General features: G+C 44.0%; 1 pseudogene across 1 annotated transcript; it reads right to left on the bottom strand.

The window, feature by feature from the left end:
* Nucleotides 1-6,093: 6,093 nt before the first annotated feature.
* LOC308271034 (elongation factor 1-gamma-like) lies at nucleotides 6,094-8,305 on the bottom strand (annotated as a pseudogene). Its single transcript has 2 exons — nucleotides 7,159-8,305; nucleotides 6,094-6,231 (listed from the first exon to the last, which is right to left on the bottom strand). The product of its transcript is annotated as an elongation factor 1-gamma-like (transcript).
* Between the last annotated feature and the right edge of the window lie 12,011 nt (nucleotides 8,306-20,316).

The raw sequence follows: 20,316 nt of genomic DNA, 5'->3' as shown, positions 1-20,316 counted from the left end.
GGTAGAATGCCCCTGGGTTCCATCTCCAGTACTACAAAAAAAAAGTTTAAATAATTAAAATTTAATAACAAAAATGTAATCATCCTGCAAATAATTTTAAAGTATTTTAGGCTAGGAGGCTGAGACAGGAGGATCACAGGTTTGTGGCAGCCTCAGCGACTTAGGGAGATCCTGTTTCAAAATAAAAAATAAAAAGCCAGGTGTGGTGGTACATGCTTGTCATCCCAGTACTTGGAAGGTTGAAACAGGAAGATCACAGGTACTTGGCCAGCCTCAGCTACTTAGTGAGGCCCTTGGAAACTTAGTGAGATCCTCTTTCCAAATAAAGAATAAAAAATAGGGCTGAGGATGTAGCTCGAAGGTAAAATGACCCTGGGTTCAATCCTGAGTACCACAAAAATTAATAAATAAATAAATTAATAATAATATAGAGTTGGGTGTGGTGGCGCATGTTTGTAATCCTAGCATTTGGGAGGCTGAGACAGGAGGGTCACGGTTCGCAGACAGCCTCAGCTACTTAATGAGGCCCTTTGTAACTCAGCGAGACCGTTTCAAAATAAAAACTAAAAAATAGGACTGAGGGTGTAGCCCAGAGGTAGAATGTCCCTGGGTTCCATCCCCAGTACTGCAAAATAAAATAAAATAAATAATAATAAAACAGAGCTGGGAGCATAGCTCAGAGATGGAATGCCCCTAGGTTTAATTCCTGGTTGGTCTGTCTGTCTGTCTGTCTGTCTGTCTTGTCTGCGTCTCTCTCTCTCTCTCTCTCTCTCTCTCTCTCTCTCTCTCTCTCTCTCTCTCTCTCTCACACACACACACACACACACACACACACACACACATTGTAAAGAGACTATGCTAAATTTTTAAAGTATTGCTTATTATTACAATAACCAGATCAAAAATATGGAGAACTGGGCGTGGTGGCGCATGCTTGTAATCCCACCATTTAGGAGGCTAAGACCAGAGGAACGCAGTTCACGGACAGCCTCAGCTAATTTAGTGAGGCCCTCTGCAACTCAGTGAGACCCTGTTTCAAAATAAAGAATAAAAAATAGGGCTGGAGATGCAGCTCAGAGGTAGAATGCCCCTGGGTTTGATCCTCTGTAAAACACACACACACACACACACACACACACACACACACACACACACACGAATGTGCCAGTATGCCTGGCTCTCATTTTATTTTAAGCTTATTTTATTAGCTCTTGATTTTTCTTTTTACTGTCTGCCTGCCTCTTGCCCCTTGCCCCTACCCCAGACTTTTCCTTACAGTTATCAATATTTTATCCTTTTTTATTTTTTTGTACTGGGGATTGAACCCAGGGGTCTCATTAAGTTGCGGAGAGCCTAAGTAACTGAGGCTGGCTGTGAACCTGCCATCCTCCTGTTTCAGCCTCCCAAGTACTGTATTACCAGTGTGGGCCACTATGCCTGGCTGATGGTGGCACATTCTTGTAATCACAGTACTAAGGAGACTCAGACAGGAAAATCACAGGTTCCAGACCAGCCTCAGCAATTTAGTGAGGGCCTCCAGAACTTAGTGAGACCCTTGGATTCCAGCATCTCAGCCTTCCCACAATACAAAAATTGAAGGCATAGCCCAGTTACAAGAAGGCTAAGGTTGGCCAAGCCCAGTGGCATACACGCCTATAATCTTAGTACTTAGGAAGCTGAGACAGGAGGATTGCAGATTCAAGGACAGCCTCAGCAATCTACTGAGATCCTGTTTCAGAACAAAAAATAAAATGGGTTGCCAGGTACGGTGGCAAGCACAGTACTTGGGAGGCTGAGACAGAAAAATCACAGGTTTGCAGCCAGCCTCAGCAACTTAGTGAGTCCTTCTGCAACTTAGTGGGACCCTGGCTCAAAATTAAAAAATAAAATAGGGCTAGAGATGTAGCTCAGAGGTAGAATGCCCCTGGGTTCAATCAATCTCCAGCATCACAACAAAATAAATAAGTAAAATAGGCTGCAAGTATAGCTCAGAGGTAGAATGCCATTGGGTTCAAAATTCAGCACCAAAAAAAAAAAAAAAGACTGGCCTATGTTCTGATTGGGGGTAAGGTGGGAGAAAGGAGGGGAGTATGTGAGAACACAGTCACAAGTTCCAGTTTATACAATAGTCCTCTGTTATGAGCTGGAGATAGGTTTTATTTTTTTATTTTTATTTTTTTTTTTTTGGTGGTACTGGGGATGGAACCCAGGAGCCTTCTACCTCTGGGCTACACTCCCAGACCTATTTTATATTTTATTTGGAAACAGGGTCACTTAAACCAGCTCAGGCTGGCTTCGAACCTGTGTGATCCTCCTGTCTCAGCCTCCCAAGCGCAGGGATTACAAGCGTGCGCCACCACACCCGGCTGGAGATATGTTTTAAAACCCCCAGTGGAAAGCCGGGCGTGGTGGCGCACGCTTGTAATCCCAGCATTTGGGAGGCTGAGACCTGGAGGATCGCGGTTTGCGGACAGTCTCAGCTACTTAGTGAGGCCCTCTGCAACTCAATGAGACCCGGTTTCAAAATAAAGAATAAAAAATAGGGCAGGGGGTATAGCTCGGAGGTAGAATGCCCCTGGGTTCCATCCCCAAACCCGCAAAAAAAATAAATAAATAAATAAATAAATAAATAAAAATAAAAATAAAAAAATAAAACCCCCAATGGAGCCGAGTGTGGTGGCGCACACTTGTAATCCCCGCGCTTGGGAGGCTGAGACAGGAGGATCGCACAGGTTCAAAGCCAGCCTCAGTTACTTAGTGAGGATCTCAGCAACTTGGCAAGACCCTGTTTCCAAATAAATTATAAAATAGGGCTGGGTGTAGCCTGGAGGTAGAGAGCCCCTGGATTCCACCCCCAGTACCATAAAAAAAAGAAAACAGTGGATTCCTGAAAGCTTGAACAGTAGTACATTCTATATATATAGTATAGATTTTTCCTATATTTCCATACCTATGATAAAGGTGTGTGTGTGTGTGTGTGTGTGTGTGTAAGTGTGTGGTGCTGGGGATATAACCCAGGGGTATTCTACCTCTGAGCTATGCCCTCAGCCCTATTTTATTCTTTTATTTTTTATTTGGGAACAGGATCTCACTAAATTGCAGAGGGTCTCACTAAGTTGCTGAGGCTGACCGTAAATCTCTGATCCTCCTGTCTCAGCCTTCCAAGTACTGGGATTACAGGTATGCGCCACCACACCTAGCTCCTAATTTATAAATTAAGTTTATAAATTAAACTGTATAGAGTCGGGCATGGTGGTGCATACCTGTAATCCCAGTAGAATGCACCCTGGGGTTTAATCCCCAGTATACCCGGAAGAAAGAAAGAAAGAAAGAAAGAAAGAAAGAAAGAAAGAAAGAAAGAAAGAAAGAAAGAAAGAAAGAAAGAAGAAAGGAAAGAAAGAACAGTAAGAGACTAACAATAATTAATAACAAAATATAACAACTATGACAGTATATTGAAAAAGTTGCCCACCTCACTACTCTTGTGCTTTGGTACCACGACTGAGAAAAATGAGGGTTACGTAAACACAGCACTATGAGCCATCAGTCGATCTGATAGTCAAGAGGTCCACTACGTGACTGACAGCTGGGTAGCCTACATAGTGTGGACGTGCTAGACGGAGGATTCTTATCCCAGGCCAGATGGCATGGACAGTGTGAGACCTCATCAATCTATTATGAATGATCGGCACACGATTTAAAACTTATGCTTCTTTTGGGAACACTCCATTTTACATTTTTGGGTCATGCTTGACTGTGGACAACTGAATCAAGCAGAGAGTAAAACTGGAGATAAGGTGGGACTATTGTATATTAACAATTTATTGGGAAGTTCAGCATCAAGGAAGTGGACGCAAGCAGAAAATGAAAATGAGACAGCGAAGAAAGACTGGAAATATAAAAGGGTATAAAGAAATACCAAAGCCGGGCATGGGGGCGCACGCTTGTAATCCCAGCATTCGGAAGGCTGAGACCGGAGGATCGCGATTCGTGGACAGCCTTAGCTACTTAGTGAGGCCCTCTGCAACTCAGTGAGACCCGGTTTCAAAATAAAGAATAAAAAATTGGGCAGGGGGTGTAGCTCGGAGGTCAAATGCCTCTGGGTTCCATCCCAACCCACAAAAAAAAAAAAAAATGAAAAAAGAAAAAAGAAAAAGAAATACCAAGCTGGCCAAACCCATGTTAAAATATTTTGAGCATCCCACCCTGCATAGCAGTTACCATAACTGAAATTGCATTAAGTACTTCTTTTTTTTTTTTTTCAGTACTTTACTAAACCCTGGGGCATTCTACCTCTGAGCTACATCGGTAACCTTATTGGTTTTTTGTTGGCAGCGGTGGTAGTGGTGGTGGTGGCTTGTTTGTTTGTTTGTTTAGGTACTAAGGATGGAACCCAGGGGTATTCTACCTCTGAGCTACACCCCTGGCCCTATTTTTTATCCTTTATTTTGAAACAGGGTCTCACTGAGTTGCAGAGGGCCTCACTAAGTAGCTGAGGCTGTCTGCAAACCCGGATCCTCCTGTCTCTGCCTCCCAAATTGCTGGGATTACACGGATGCACCACCATGCCCGGGTTCTATTCATTATTTTGAAACAGGGTCTCACTAGTTGCGGAGAGCCTCACCAAGTAGCTGAGGCCATCTGCAATCCCATGATCCTCCTCCTGTCTCAGTCTCCCAAGTACTGGGATTTCAAACATATGCCACCACACCCGGCTTATATTAAGTGTTTCTTAATAAAAACTGTAGATACTGTCTGCCAACTAGAAAATAAACTGGCGAGAACATGTTCTTTGTTTTAACATTGTCTCTCCACAACCTAGAGACTACCTGGTATATAACATATGACAAAGAATATTTGTGAATGAATCAATGACCACTAAAAATAGAAATATTTCCGTGTGTGTGTGTGTGTGTGTGTGTGTGTGTGTATGTGTGTGTGTGTGTGTGTGTGTGTGTATGTGTAACTGGGGATTAAAACCAGGAACATTCTACCTCTGAGCTACACCCCCAGATCTATTTGGGTTTTTTTGCTTTTTTTTGTTTGTTTGTTTTGTTTTGTTTTTTGCGGTACTGGGGATGGAACTCAGGGTTCCATCCTCCAAGCTACACCCCCAGTCCTATTTTTTTTTTTAGTCTTTTTTTTTTTTTTTGAAACAGGTTCTCACTGAGTTTCAAAGGGAGGGCCTCACTAAGTATCTGAGGCTATCCACGAACTGTGATACTCTGGTCTCTGTCTCCAGGATAATGAAACTACAAGCATGTGCCACCATGCCAGGCTTTTGTTATTTATTTATTTATTTATTTATTTATTTATTGCACGTCTGAGGATGGAAATCAGGGGCATTTGACCTCTAAGCTACCCCCTGCCCTATTTGTTATTCTTTATTTTGAAACCGGGCCTCACTGGGTTGCAAAGGGCCTCACTAAGTAGCTGAGGCTGTCTGCGAACTGTGATCCTCCGGTCTCAGCCTCCCTAATGCTGGGATTACAAGCGTGCACCACCACACCCGGCTTGGTTTTTTTTTTTTTTACTAAAACAGGGTTTCACTAAATTGTGGAGGACCTCACTAAATAGCTAAAGCTGGCTGCAAACCCACAATCCTTCTGTCTAGCTTTCCAAGTACCGGGATTATAAGCATGTACCACCATGCCAACTCATAAATATTTTTCCAAATGAAACTCATTTTGTGTGTAAAATCCTAGACAAAATAGATGTAGCACTTATATTATTTTTGCATTATATATATATATATATATATATATATATATATATATACATATATATATATATGAATTGAATCCAGGGGCATGAATTTTACTTCCAAACTACACCCACATCCCTATTTTATGTTTGATGTGAAAGGAGGGTCTCACTTCACTAAGTTACTGAGAGACTCACTAAGTTGCTGAAGCAGGTCTTGTACCTGCGGTCCTTCTGTTTCAGCCTTTCCATACTGGGATTACAAGTGTGGGCCACCACTCCCGGGTTGCAGAGTAGTTTCTTCTTCTTTTTTTTTTCAATGTTGTTTCTTGTAATGACCCCCATCTTCCTGAAGGGCAGGTTCAGGCATCTAGATGGTGCAAGAGACATTCACTTGAAGATCCTGCCTTGATTGAAGGCTTTGCCCACATGCTGGGAGGCCCCTTTCCAGGAGAAGTACTCTCGAACCAGTGTCTGGGTCTCCTCACTGCCAGGATCTAGTTTCCGCCATAAGTATGACTTGTCTACCTGCCAATCTGAATGTGCCAGTATTAGAAAATTGCTTTGGTATTAATTTCCAAAATGTAAAATATAGTCAGGGCCTGGGTGCTGTGCAGGCACTCAGACGGGGAGGGCGGCAGCTATTACAATGCAGAGTTCCCCTCTCTCTTTGCCCTTCGTTCTAATAATTAACCTATTGTAAAAGTCTCAGAGTCAATTGAAGCCTTTAGCCCTAAAACTATATAAAGGTAATCAGTGCCTCTGTTTACCTCCTCTCCTCTGTGACCTGGTCTGGGTGTAGAAAAGGTAAACTCCATGCTCTGCTTTGAAGCACCCCTAGTTGATGAGCCACCAATACTGCCTAATACAACAGAGGCAGAGGCCAGGTAGATTCTTGACCCCTGCACTTAGTGAGTGCTCTGTCCGGAGATAAAAGAGGCACCACCTGGCTAAGAAATAAGTTACTAGCCCATTGCCTTGGTAACGCTGATAAGAAAGGTACCAATACAAAATCTATATAAAGGCTGTAGTCCCAAAAAGGGTCAGAATCCCCTTTTTGGACTCTCCAGCATGTGAGCCAGCATGCTGCTTTTTCCTTCTCCTCTCTATTTCCTATTGATTCTATAATAAAGATTTGTTAAAGCTGCACCGAGCTGCTTATTAGTTTGAATTTTTCTATTCAACAAACTTTAGTTGAATAAGAAAAAGAACCTGGGCGTGGTGGCGCACGCTTGTAATCCCAGCATTCGGGAGGCTGAGACCGAAGGATCGCGGTTAGCGGACAGCCTCAGCTACTTAGGCCCTCCGCAACTCAGTGAGGCCCGGTTTCAAATTAAAGAATAAAAAATAGGGCAGGAGGTGTAGCTCGGAGGTCAAATGCCCCTGGGTTCCATCCCCAGACCTGCAAAAAAAAAGAAAGAATAAAAAGAACCCCCAGCATTTAAACCGTAACACTGGACTCAGCAGAAAAGCAAGCTCCTGGCCTCGGAAGACCCGGACTCCAGAAATGCAGCTGCTATTGTTGGTTCCAAAGAAATGGACACTGGCGAGGTGTTCTTCCTCGGCTTGTCCAACCGCTGAGACATTCCAGTGATGAGGTTGCAACTCAGTGAGGCCTGGGTGAGCTCTTTGGGGAAGCGGTATGCAGCAGACCACAGGGACCAGCCATCCTTATCGAAATGTTCCCCAAGAGACAGCAGTGCCACAGAGAGCGTGTCCTCATTGGAGTACTTGAGCTTAATTCATCCAACACAAAGGCACTCAGGCAGATGAGCAAAGGGGTCCTTGGCCTTGGGCTCAGCAGCCAGTGCCGGCTCACACCTGTCCATCTCCTCCTGAGGAGTGGAGGCAGCTGCTTTTTCCTCTTCTTTCCTCTCAGCCTGGGGCTTCTGCTTCTCTTCCCGCAAACCCTCCTCTTTCCAAGGGAAAGAAGAGGCTCTCTGCAAACTTCATAGCATCAGACTGGGCCATCTTCCCACACAGTTTCACCTCCCCCAGGACTGCCCAGAAGGGCTGGTTAATGCAGGTATGGAACCAGCGAATGGTGTTGGGAAAGGCCTGGCAGAAAGAAGGTTCCAGGACCTGCTTATAGAGCCACAACAGGGAGCAGGCAACTGTGATGTCAGCCGGCGTCACCCGTTCACCCACCAGAAAGTCCTGGTCTTCAAGTGAGCATCCAGCAGCCCCAGAGTCCGCCTCACCTCCTCCTTTGCGTCCTCAGTGGTCTGTTGGTTGTGGTGCATGATACCCAAGGTGGGGAACACCCAGGTACTGGCTGGGGGCATGATGTCACAGTGGGCAAAGCTCACGCCCTGCACCACCTGGGCGGCTGCCTCCGGAGCACTTCCTCCCAGCCCCTCGCTGCTCACACAGCAGGCAATGGTGTTGCTCTCAAACGTGCAGAATCCATCATCACCCTCAAATGCTGGAACCCTGCTGGTAGGAAATTTGTGGAGAGATTCAGGGGTGCAGTTGGTTTGGCCAAAATGAAAGTGGGGTGGTATGGAGAGCACACGGACCTGGGCCCCGCTGTACTGAGCAGCAACGTGGGCCTTGAAGGCCCTCCAGTTTTCAGGATATGTTGCAGGGTCCCAGCCACCATGGTGATTCCGCAGAGAAAGGGCGCAGAGCAGTTTCTGTTCCTAGTTTGTTTGTTTGTTTGTTTGTTTGTTTTTGGTGGTACTGGGGATGGAACCCTTCTACCTCGGGGCTACACTCCCAGACCTATTTTATATTTTATATTTTATATGGAAACAGGGTCTCTTAAGCCAGTGAGGCTGGCTTCGAACCTGCGCATCCTCCTGTCTCACCTCCCAAGCGGGGGATTACAAGCGTGCGCCACCACGCCCGGCACTGCTCCTAGTTTTTTATCCCCCAGTTTCCTACTTATACTAAGAGGCCTACTTGTATATAGGAAATGAGGATCAGGAGCTGGGTGTGTATCTAAGTGATAGAAAATGTTTTTCATATGCTCCAGGCCCCTGGGTTCAATACCTAGCACAAAAAAAAAAAATCATAAGCAGTTATTATGACTGTTTACTTTCACAGACTCATCCAACTCTAGGGCTACCATCAACTATTCAAAGACCCAGCAAGGTTTTTTTTTTGTTTGTGTGTGTGTGTGTGTGTGTGTGTGTGTGTGTGTGTCTGGGGATTGAACCCAGGTGCATCACCTTTAAGCTACACCCCTAATCCTACTTTTTTTGTGTGTGTGTGTGGTACTGGGGGTGGAACCCAGAGGCTTTCTACCTCCAGGCTATACTCCCAGACCTATTTTTGGAAACAGGGTCTCACTAAGTTACTGAGAGCCTAAGTAGCTGAGGCTGGCTTCGAACCTGTGTGATCCTCCTGTCTCAGCCTCCCAGGTGCGGGGATTACAAGCGTGCGCCACCACACCCGGCTCTTAATCCTATTTTTTAATTTTGTTTGTTTGTTTGTTTGTTTTGTGGTACTAGGGCTGGAACCCAGGGGCATTCTATCTCTGAGCTACACCCCACAGCCCTATTGTTTATTCTTTGTGTGTGTGTGTGTGTGTGTGTGTGTGTGTGTGTGTGTATGGTACTGGGGATGGAACCCTTCTACCTCCGGGCTACACTCCCAGACCTATTTTATATTTTATTTGGAAACAGGGTCTCTTAAGCCAGTGAGGCTGGCTTCGAACCTGCTCATCCTCCTGTCTCTGCCTCCCAAGCGCGGGGATTACAAGCGTGTCTGGCTTATTGTTCATTCTTTATTTTTCAAACAGGGTCTCACTGATTTGCAGAGGGCCTCACTAAGTACCTGAGGCTGTCCCTGAACTGTGATCCTCCAGTCTCAGCCTCCCAAATGCTGGGATTAGAAGCGTGCGCCACCACGCCCAGCCTTATTTTTATTTTGAAATAGGGTCTTGTTAGGTTGATGAGTCTCACTACTTGCTGAGACTGTCCTTGAACCTGCGATCCTCCTGTCCTGTCTGAGCCTCCCAAGTACTAGGATTACAAGTGTGCACCACCATACCTGGTTCCAGCATTCCCGTTGGCTGATCAAATAGGTTATCAAGGCATCTAGAAAGGAAATAGACTTTGGAGACTTTGCCTTCTGCTCAGAGGATTCTATGGTTGGGAGCAAAGTGCATAATTTATCCCACTTATATTTAGTATATATTTATGATTTGGCTTTGTTTTCTTCTTTCTGGTGCTGAGGAATGAACCCAGGACCTCACACCTGCTAAGGCTGCGCTCTGGTACTGAGCTACACCGAGCCACATGATTGTGTTCTTTGAAAGAAAGTTGTCTTTTTTCTACTGGTAATTGTGTTGTCAGTTGTAGTAAAATAATTTTTCTGTGTGTGGTATTGGGGATTGAACCCAGGGCATTCTACCTTGGATCTATACCCTCAGCCCTATTTTATTTTTATTTTGAAACAGAGTCTCACTAGGTTGATGAGAGTCCCATTACTTGCTGAGGCTGTTCTCAAACCTGTGATCCTCCTGTCTCAGCCTCCCAAGTACTAGGATTACAGGTATATGCCACCACACCCAGCTTCAGTTAAGTTTTTGAAATTTATCTTTTTTAATGTGGAAGAAGATTTCTGAAAAAAGTTATTACATGCTATAAGTTTAGGTGAAAAACTTTTTTTTTTTTTTTTTTGCAGTACTGGGGATGGAACCCAGGGGCATTCTACCTCCAAGCTACACCCCCAGCCCTATTTTTTATTCTTTACTTTGAAACAGGGTCTCACGAAATTGTGGAGGGCCTCACTAAGTAGCTGAGGCTGATCACAAACCCGGATCCTCCAGTCTCAGCCTCCCAAGTACTGAGATTACAGGCATGCGCCATCATGCCTGGCTGGAGAAACAATTATTAAAAGTAATAAATTTTTAGCTGGGCATGGTGCTGCAAGCCTGTAATCCCAGTACTTGAGAGGCTGAGACAGAAGGATCACAGGTTCACAGCCAGGCTCAGTAACTTGTGAGGCCCTTTGTAAATTAGTGAAACCTTGTTCGAAAATAAAGAATAATTTATAAAGTTATAAATTTTGTAGCACAAACCAACAATGATCATGTATCAATTTTTAATATTTAAATGTAATGGTGGAAAAATGTTAATTAGATGAATATATTCATGACCAAGGCTGTAATCTATTTAATGTTTCTTTTCTCTTCTATCAAATCTAGGAATAACTTAATTTCATAAGCCTGACAGCAATCATCTATAATCATTTGTAATCACCTGATTACAAATTTATTCGAGTCGCTGGCTCCCATAGTCACTACATTTTATCTCCATCATCAAAACACTTTTTTTTTTTTCCGTATCAGGGATTGAACTCAGGGACATTCTACCTCCAAGCTATACCCCCAGCCCTATTTTTAAAATTTTCTTGTGTTACTGGGGATTGAACCCAGGGGAATTGGACCTCTGAGCTACACCCCCTGCCCTATTTTTTATTCTTTATTTTGAAATAGGTTCTCACTAAGTTGCGAAGGACCTCACTAAGTAGCTGAAGCTGACTGCAAACCTGTGGTCCTCCTGTCTCAGCCTCCCAAGTAGTACTGGGATTACAAGCGTGCACCCCTTGCCCGCTGATGTGCTACCATTTTACTTTAAACGCTGTGTGTGTGTGTGTGTGTGTGTGTGTGTGTGTGTGTGTGTGTGTGTACTAGGGATACAACCCAGCAGTGTTCTACCTCCAAGCTATACCCCCTTTCCAACTTTTTTTGGGGGGGAGGGTATTGGGAATTGAACCCAGTAGCATTCTATCCTAGAGCTACACCCCCAGTCCCTTTTTGTTTTTTGGGTTTTTTTGTGTGTGGCTTTTTGCCAGTCTAGGGATGGAAATCAGGGGCACTAGACCTCTGAGCTACACCCCCTGCTCTATTTTTTTTTTTTTTTTTTTGGTGGTACTGGGGGTGGAACCCAGAGGCTTTCTACCTCCGGGCTATACTCCCAGACCTTTTTATATTTTATTTGGAAACAGGGTCTCGCTAAGTTGCTGAGAGGCTCACTAAGTAGCTGAGACTGGCTTCGAACCCGTGTGATCCTCCTGTCTCAGCCTCCCAAGTGCGGGGATTACAAGCGTGCGCCACCACGCCTGGCTCTATTTTTTTTATTCTTTATTTTGAAACAGGGTCTCACTGAGCTGCGGAGGGCCTCACTAAGTACCTGAGGCTTGCCGCAAACTGCAATCCTCCTGTCTCAGCCTCCCAAAGGCTAGGATTACAAGAGTGCATCACTGCGCCCAGCTACTCCCAGCCCTTTTTAATTTTTATTTTGAAACAGGGTTTAGCTAAATTGCTGAGGCTGACCTCAAACCTGAGATTCTCCTGTCTTAAGTCTCCCAAGTACAGGCGTATACCACCACACTGGCTCAAGTGCTGTTTTTATATTTTATTTTGAAACAGGGTATCGCTAAATTGAGCTTGAGCTCAAACCTGTAATCCTTCTGTCTCCCAAGCGCTGGGGTTATAGGTGTGTGCCACCATGCCTGGCACCAGTTTAAATACATTTGTAAGAGTGCAGTGTGGTGGTCCACACCTATAATCCCAGTACTTGGGGAGGCTGAGACAGGAGAATCACAGGTTTGAGGACAATTTCCGCAAGTACTGAGACTCTCATCATCCTAGGGAGACACTATTCCTTCCTTCCTTCCATCCATCCATCCATCCATCCATCCTTCCTTCCTTCCTTCCATTTCTTTTTGCAGTACTGGGGGTTGAACCCAAGGGCATTATACCTTCGAGCTACACTCCCTGCCCTATTTTTTATTCTTTATTTCAAAACAGGGTCTCACTGATTTGCAAAGAACTTCACTAAGTAGCTGAGGCTGTCTTCAAACCACAATCCTCCAGTCTCAGCCTCCCGAATGCTGGGATTACAAGCATGAGCCACCATGCCCAGCTCAAGGGAGACCCCATTTTATTTTTGTTTTTAGTTTTTTAATTTTGTGGGTCTGGGGATAGAACCCAGGGGCATTTGACCTCCGAGCTACACCCTCTGTCCTATTTTTTATTCTTTATTTCGAAACAGGGTCTCACTGATTTGCAAAGGACCTCACTAAGTAGCTGAGGCTGTCTTCAAACCACAATCCTCCAGTCTCAGCCTCCCGAATGCTGGAATTACAAACATGTGCCATCATGCCCAGCTTGGGAGACCCCATTTTAAAAATAAAAATAAAATATAGGGCTTGGGGTATAACTTGGAAGTAGAATGCTCCTGAGTTCAAACTCTAGTACCACAAAATAAACAGATAATAAATAAATAAGTGAATATTTATTTATTTTGTGGTACTGGGTATGGAACCCAGGGGCATTCTACCTCCAAACTACACTCCCAGATCTATTTTATATTTTATTTGGAAACAGAGTCTCAACAAGCTGCTGAGAGCCTCACTAAGTAGCTAAGGCTAGCTTCCAACTTGCACAATCCTCCTGTCTCAGCCTCCCAAGTACTGGGATTACAAGTGTGAGCCACCACACTGGGAAGGATAATAAATAAATAATATTTATTTATTTATTTATTTGGTGGCACTGGGGTTCCTGGAAACCCTTCTACCTGTGGGATACACTCCCAGACCAATTCTACATTATTATTATTATTATTATTATTATTATTATTATTATTTTAATTTGGAAACAGGGTCTCTTAAACCAGCAAGGCTGACTTCGAACCTACACGATCCTCCCTCCTGTCTCCGCCTCCTAAGCAGGGCAGGGGGCGGGGGGGGGGGATTACAAGCGTGCGCTACCACCCTGGCTATAATAAATATTAAAAAAAAAAAACACGCCAGCTGGACATGGTGGTGAACACCTGTAATCCCAATACTTGGAGGTTTAGATAGGAGGATCACAGGTTCAAAGCCAGCCTCAGCAGATTAACAAGGTCCCTGTTTCCAAATAAAAAATAAAAAGGGCTAGGGGTGCTCAGAGGTAGAATGCACCTGGGCTCATCCCCAGCAGAAGGAAGGAGGGAAGGGAGGGACGGAGGAAGGATCAGAGGTAAAATTTCCCTGGGCTCAATCAGTACAAAAAAAAGAAAGAAAAAGAAAGAAAGAAAGGAAAAAAAAAAGAAAAAGATCCTAGCAATCATGATCCATCTTGGTGATGCCTATTACATCTTAGGATATTGTCTGTGAAACTTTGAAAATGGAGCTAGGGAGTCATGAAGGAGGTAAAATACCAGTTAGGTTATCAAAAGCTACTGCTTTATTCAGACTTGGCACCCTCAGGGAGTCAGCAGGCCATGAGAGAAGGGACTGAAGAGCCACACGTTTGGAGAGTCAAATGTAGTTCCAGTCCTCCGGCTGAGTCACATGGTCGGGCAGAAGCACCGCTGTTTATAGGGATGCTGATTCTCTCCCCGTATCTGTAGTCTGGCAACCTCTGGAGTCTGTCTCCCAATGTTTGGAGTCTCATGAGACTTGGAGTCTAGCAATATCTCCACTTCTGGCTTCCAGGGTTCCACCTCTTGTCCCCACCAAGGGGTCACGTTGGGGGAGAGGGGACCCAACCTATCACTCTGGCAAAGAAATTTGTTTAATATTATGTTTAGAAAATTAAATCTAAAGCCGGGCATGATGGCGCATGCTTGTAATCCCAGCATTCAGGAGGCTGAGACCGGAGGATCACACAGGTTCGAAGCCAGCCTCAGCTACTTAGTGAGGCTTTCAGCAACTTAGTGTTTCCAAATAAAATATAAAAAAGGTCTGGGAGTATAGCCCAGAGGTAGAAAGCCTCTGGGTTCCACCCCTAGTACCACCAAAAAATAAAAATAAAAAATAAAAAATAGGGCAGGGGGTGTAGCTCAGAGGGCAAATGCCCCTGGGTTCTATCCTCAGACCCGCAAAAAAAAAAAAAAAAAAAAAAAAGAAAAAGAAAAAGAGCCGGGCGTGGTGGCGCATACTTGTAATCCCAGCATTCAGGAGGCTGAGACCTGAAGAATCACAGTTCGTGGACAGCCTCAGCTACTTAGTGAGGCCCTCTGCAACTCAGTGAGACCCGGTTTCAAAATAAAGAATAAAAAAAAATAAGGCAGTGGGTGTAACTCAGAGGTCAAATGCCCCTGAGTTCCATCCCCAGACCCGCAAAAAAAAAAAAAAAGAAAAAGAAAAAGAAAATTAAATCTAAACTGGGTGTGGTGGCTCATGCTTGTAATCCCAGCATTTGGTTTTGTTTTGTTTTTTGTGTAATCCAGAGGCATTTGACCTCCAAGCTACACCCCCTGCCCAATTTTTTATTCTTTATTTTGAAACAGGATCTCATTGAGTTGCAAAGAGCCTCACTAAGTAGCTGAGGTTATCTGCGAACTGCATCCTTTGGTCTCAGGCTCCCAAATGCTGGGATTACACGCATGCGCCACCATGCCCGGCCTTAATCCCAACATTTGGGAGCCTGAGACAGGAGGTTTGTGGTTCGTGGACACCTTCAGCTACAACTTAGTGAGGGCCTTTGCAACTCAGTGAGACCCTGTTTCAAAATAAAGAATAAAAAATAGAGCTGGGGATGTAGCCCAAAGGTAGAATGGCCCTGGGTTCCATCCCTAGTAGAGGAAAGAAAGAAAGAAAGAAAGAAAGAAAGAAAGAAAGAAAGAAAGAAAGAAAGAAAGAAAATTAAATCTAGCCAGGCATAGTGGCACACACTTGTAATCCCAATACTTGGAAGGCTGAGACAGGAGGATCACAGTTTTTTTTTTTTTTTTTTTTTTTTTATTGCGGTACTGGGGATGGAACCCAGGGGCATCTACCTCTGAGCTACACCCCCAGCCCTATTTCTTATTCTTTTTTTTTTTTTTTTTTTTTTTTTTGGTGGTACTGGGGTTCCTGGAAGCCCTTCTACCTCCGGGCTACACTCCCAGACCTATTTTTACATTTTTATTTGGAAACAGGGTCTCCTAAGCCAGCGCGCGGGGCTAGCTTCGAACCTGCGCGATCCTCCTGTTTCTGCCTCCCAAGCGCGGGGATTACAAGCGTGCGCCACCACGCCCGGCTTATTCTTTATTTTGAAACAGTGTCTCACTGAGTTGCAGAGGGCCTCACTAAGTAACTGAGCCTGGCCGCAAACCACAATCCTCCTGTCTCAGCCTCCCAAATGCTGGGATTATAAGTGTGTGCCATCATGCCCGGCTTTATTTTAATTATTTTGTTTTTATTTTTGCTATACTGGGGATGGAATCCAGGGGTATTCTACCTCCGAGCTATACTCCCAGTCCTATTTTTTTTATTATTTCTTATTTTGAAACAAGGTCTCATTAAGCTTCAAGAGGGCTCATTAAGTAGCTCAGGCTGGTGTGAACCTGCAAGAAGGATCACAGTTTTGAAGCCAGCCTCAGCAACTTAGTGAGACCCTGTTTCAAAATAAAAAAAAAATAAATAAAATAAGGCTGGAGATGTAGCTTGGAGGTAGAATGTCCCTGGATTCAATCCCCAGTAACATACACAAACACACACACACACACACACACACACACACACACACACGAACCACTCTCTTGATCATTCAAAAATTCAGCAAAACAAAAAAAAAAGAAAAAAAAAAGAAAAAGAGAGAAAAAGAAAAACTAAACAAAAAATAAATATAAAAAAAGAAAAAGAAAACAAATCAAAAAAGGGAAAAAAAAGAAACAAAAAGCTCAGATGTCTTTGTTTCTGTCATCCTTCCTACACTCTCACAAGGCTAGGTAGGTGGAACAAATTATAATTATCTTACTACATTTTATTTACTCCATAAAATTCCTGTATAGGAGATATTGTCACCTGATGAATAATTTGAGGGCTAGAGAGAGATAAAGATAACCTGCTCAAAATGACACACCTAGATTTGTATAATAGTCTTTGTTAAAATATCTGCAATCTAGGTGTGGTAGTGCAGCCTTTTTTCTGAGGCTGAGATCAGGATCATGAAGGAGGATCATGGTTCACAGCCAGCCTCAGCTACATAGTGAGGCCTTCACAACTCAGTGAGACCCTGTTTCAAAATAAAGAATAAAAAATAGGACAGGGGGTGTAGCTCGGAGGTCGAATGCCCCTGGTTCCATCCCCAGACCCTCAAAATAATAATAATAATAATAATAATAATAATAATAATAATGATGATGATGAAGAAGATGATGCCGGGCGCACGCTTGTAATCCCACACTTGGGAGGCAGAGACAGGAGGATCGCGCAGGTTCGAAGCCAGCCTCAGCTGGCTTAAGAGACCCTGTTTCCAAATAAAATATAAAATAGGTCTGAGAGTATAGCCCAGAGGTAGAGGGCCCCTGGGTTCTATCCCCAGTACCACCAAAAATAATAATAATAAAATAATAATAATAACAATAACAACAACAACAACAACCACCACCACCACCTAGTGAGAGCCTCTTTCCAAATAAAAAATAAAACAGGGCTAGGGGTATAGCTCAGAGGTAAATGCCTCTGGGTTCCATCCCCAGTATCCAAAAAAAAATAAATAAATCTGATTGTGGTTTTGCTCTTTAGGGTTTTGATTACTTGACTGTTGTTACTTTCTAAGATTGAACTCAGGGCCTCCATGCCAGGAAGACACTACAGTTGAGCTACACTCCAGCCCCATGTGATTATTTTTTTGTTTTAACATTTAGAGATAGCAAAAAGTATATATACAAATGAAATAATGTTTGGAATTTGCTTATAAATAATCCCATAGGAAATGCTGGGAGCCAGGTGTGTGGTGGCGCACGCTTGTAAACCCACCATTCAGGAGGCTGAGACTGGAGGATCGTGGTTCGCGGACAGCCTCAGCTACTTAGTGTTAAGACATCCTGCTGCCTCGGCATCTATGTGTTGAGACCCCACTCCACATAGTTAAATCGGCAAAAACGCCTCGAGAAGGAGGTATCGTCTCTGGCCAAAGTACCCCCCACTTTTAGATACCCTTCACTATTATTCCTTTTAACTTTCTACACGAATTGCTCCAGTGATGTGAAATTAGGACTATAAAAAGAAACTGATTCCGTGGAAATAAACTCTCTAATAATTTGTCTAAACGTCCTTGGCTCTGCTCAACAATAATGAGAAACTGGCCAGAATTCAGGTACTGTGATAAGCACCCCAGCTGCAGCAATCACAAATGGCCTCCGACCTTCATCGTTAACTCCGGCAAATCCTGCCTAGAGACAGAGAAAAATTTTGTGTGTGACCTTAAAGAAACAACTTAGCTGCCCAAATACAATAGACCCAAAGAAAAAGACTGTTAACTTTTACCTCAGTGTGAGCATTCCAGGAGATAGAAAAACTGGCCGCATAATTAGAAATAAATATTACAAAATAAAGGACAGACATTTTAAATATATATGTATGAAGGAAAAGAAATACCGTAAGAGTAAGGAAAAGCATTTTTGCATGAAAAAGAGCTTATCATAAGAAAGTCCCAACTGGAAAAGAAAGAAATTAGAAAGTTAGAAGCAGACTGCAGAGAGTTTGTGACAGGGAAGTGGATTATTAAAGATAAGTAGACTTTTAATAGGCTTGTTGTCTAAACAAGAGTGCTCAGCAATTAAGAAAATACATCTGACAATTAGAACTAAGAACCTTGTGGTGTTATTTGCGGTATTTTGTCTACCAAACTGTGTTGTGAGTATGCTTAAGCTTTCAGATTTAGAAGATAAGATGCCAACACCTGAATTACCACATCTCCCCACACTTGTTATATGAACTGAGCCCAAAAGATGAAAAGTTCCAGGAAAAGTTAAAGAAGGTTCCCCGAGAAGCTCCCAAGCCTTGACTATTCCTGTCTATTCTGGGAGGCTGCCACCTGGAGCTGCTTATCTGCAAGACCTTGGAGAGAAACAGAAGTTAATTCTTCAAAGGCCAACAGCCAGCTGAAAGACACCCGCCCCCCTTTCTCTTAACTTTACTGGTGAAGTGTATAAATTTCTTGGGGTTTTCGTAATAAAGTGTCATTGGCTCAAGAAGCCTTTGTCCACCTCAGGTTCTTTTCCAAAGCGTCGTAACTAAAAACTTAAGGAATTCATAGAGGGGAAAGAACCGCTGCAGATAAGAATCTGCAGAACGTCGCCTGCCTTTTGTCCCATCTTTCTGAGGCCCCCGATCGCTAGTGGACTTGCCCCCCACAGGACTGAACCCGCCGGCAACAACTTAGTGAGGCCCTCTGCAACTCAGTGAGACTTGGTTTCAAAATAAAGAATAAAAAGTAGGGCAGGGGACTTCCGGGAAGATGGCGACCGAGAAAAGCGGGGCTTAAGAGTCCCGCTAACAACCAATCTCCATTACCACAAAAAGAGCGCCTTTCATAGCCAGAAAACACCATCACCAGAAAAACAAAAAAACCACCAGGCTCCAGAGAGAAAGCGGACTGAGAACAGAGCTCAGGGCCACAGAGGAGACACACGCGCCCGAGGACGCGGCAGCAGCGCCATATTGCCAGCGGCAGCGGCGAACTCAACGGACGGCTACAGCAAGCCGAGGTGAGCCACTGCGGAACAGCCAGGCAGGATTTCTCCACGCAGAGAGTGTCTAAAGCTCCCAGTGGCCGAGCTCAGCACACGCTGCAGGGATTCAGAGTGGAAATCAAAACCAGAGAAGAAAAAATACGCCAGCCTCATGGCCGAGGGCGTGGCAGAGGCGCCATATTGCCACCGGCGGCGGCAGCAGCAGTGAATTCACCGAGTCCAGTACAGCTACATCTACGTACTCAAGAACAGTGAGTCAAATTGCGGGACACAGAGGAGAAATCCCAGTATTGTGCCTCCTGGGACTTGACCCAGTGAGGGAGTGGTGGTGGCAGAGATATCACACCATAGGAGAGCGTGCAACCTGGCACCCCCCATAGTTTAAAGCAGCCTCTATCGACTCCCTGGGTCGGAGACTCTGTGATACAACCCAGTAAAGGAGTAGTAGGGTCTGAGATAATACATACTCGAGATCCAGAGCACCTTAAGTGAAGCCATAGTGACCCAAGGGAGGAACCCAGAGAAGGCACAAACCTCCGAAATCATGGGAAAGAGGAATAACACTGAAGTAATGAATGTGCACAACCCCACAACATCAGAACCTGATAAAACAGAAAATCAGAGATTTCTAGAAGATCAAATCAGGAAAATAACTGTAGAAATAATAGAGGTGCTTCGAAAAGAACTCAGAGAGAGCCAAAAAGAGATAAAGGATGCAATTAATGAAGTAAAGGCCTCAATTCAAAGCACAAACAACCGATTAGACCACATGGAGAACAGAATCTCGCTCTTAGAAGATGAGCAATCCAAAAATGAATGCATAGTTTCTAATCTAGAAAAAGATATCCAACAGCAGGAATCTGACATTGAAGAAATATGGGCCCATCTTAAGAGAGCTAACCTAAGAATAATTGGAATAGAGGAGGGAAAAGAAAGTGATACCAAAGGGATCAACAATCTCTTCAAGGAAGTAATAGCAGAAAATTTTCCAAATATAGAGCAAGAGGTTGATACACAGATCCAGGAAACTTATAGAACTCCCTTTAGACAGGATCAGAGAAGAGGATCCCCACGCCATATAATTGTCAAAATGACCAATGTGGAAGCCAAGCAGAGAATCTTAAAGGCAACAAAAACAAAGGGCCAAGTGACATTCAGAGGCAAACCAATTAGAATCACTCCAGACTTCCCAAACCAAGTCATGAGAGCC

Source organism: Muscardinus avellanarius (genome assembly GCF_963383645.1).
Source record: "Muscardinus avellanarius genome assembly, chromosome: 12".
Classification (NCBI taxonomy): Eukaryota; Metazoa; Chordata; class Mammalia; order Rodentia; family Gliridae; genus Muscardinus; species Muscardinus avellanarius.
This window is presented reverse-complemented; position numbering and strand designations above follow the sequence as displayed.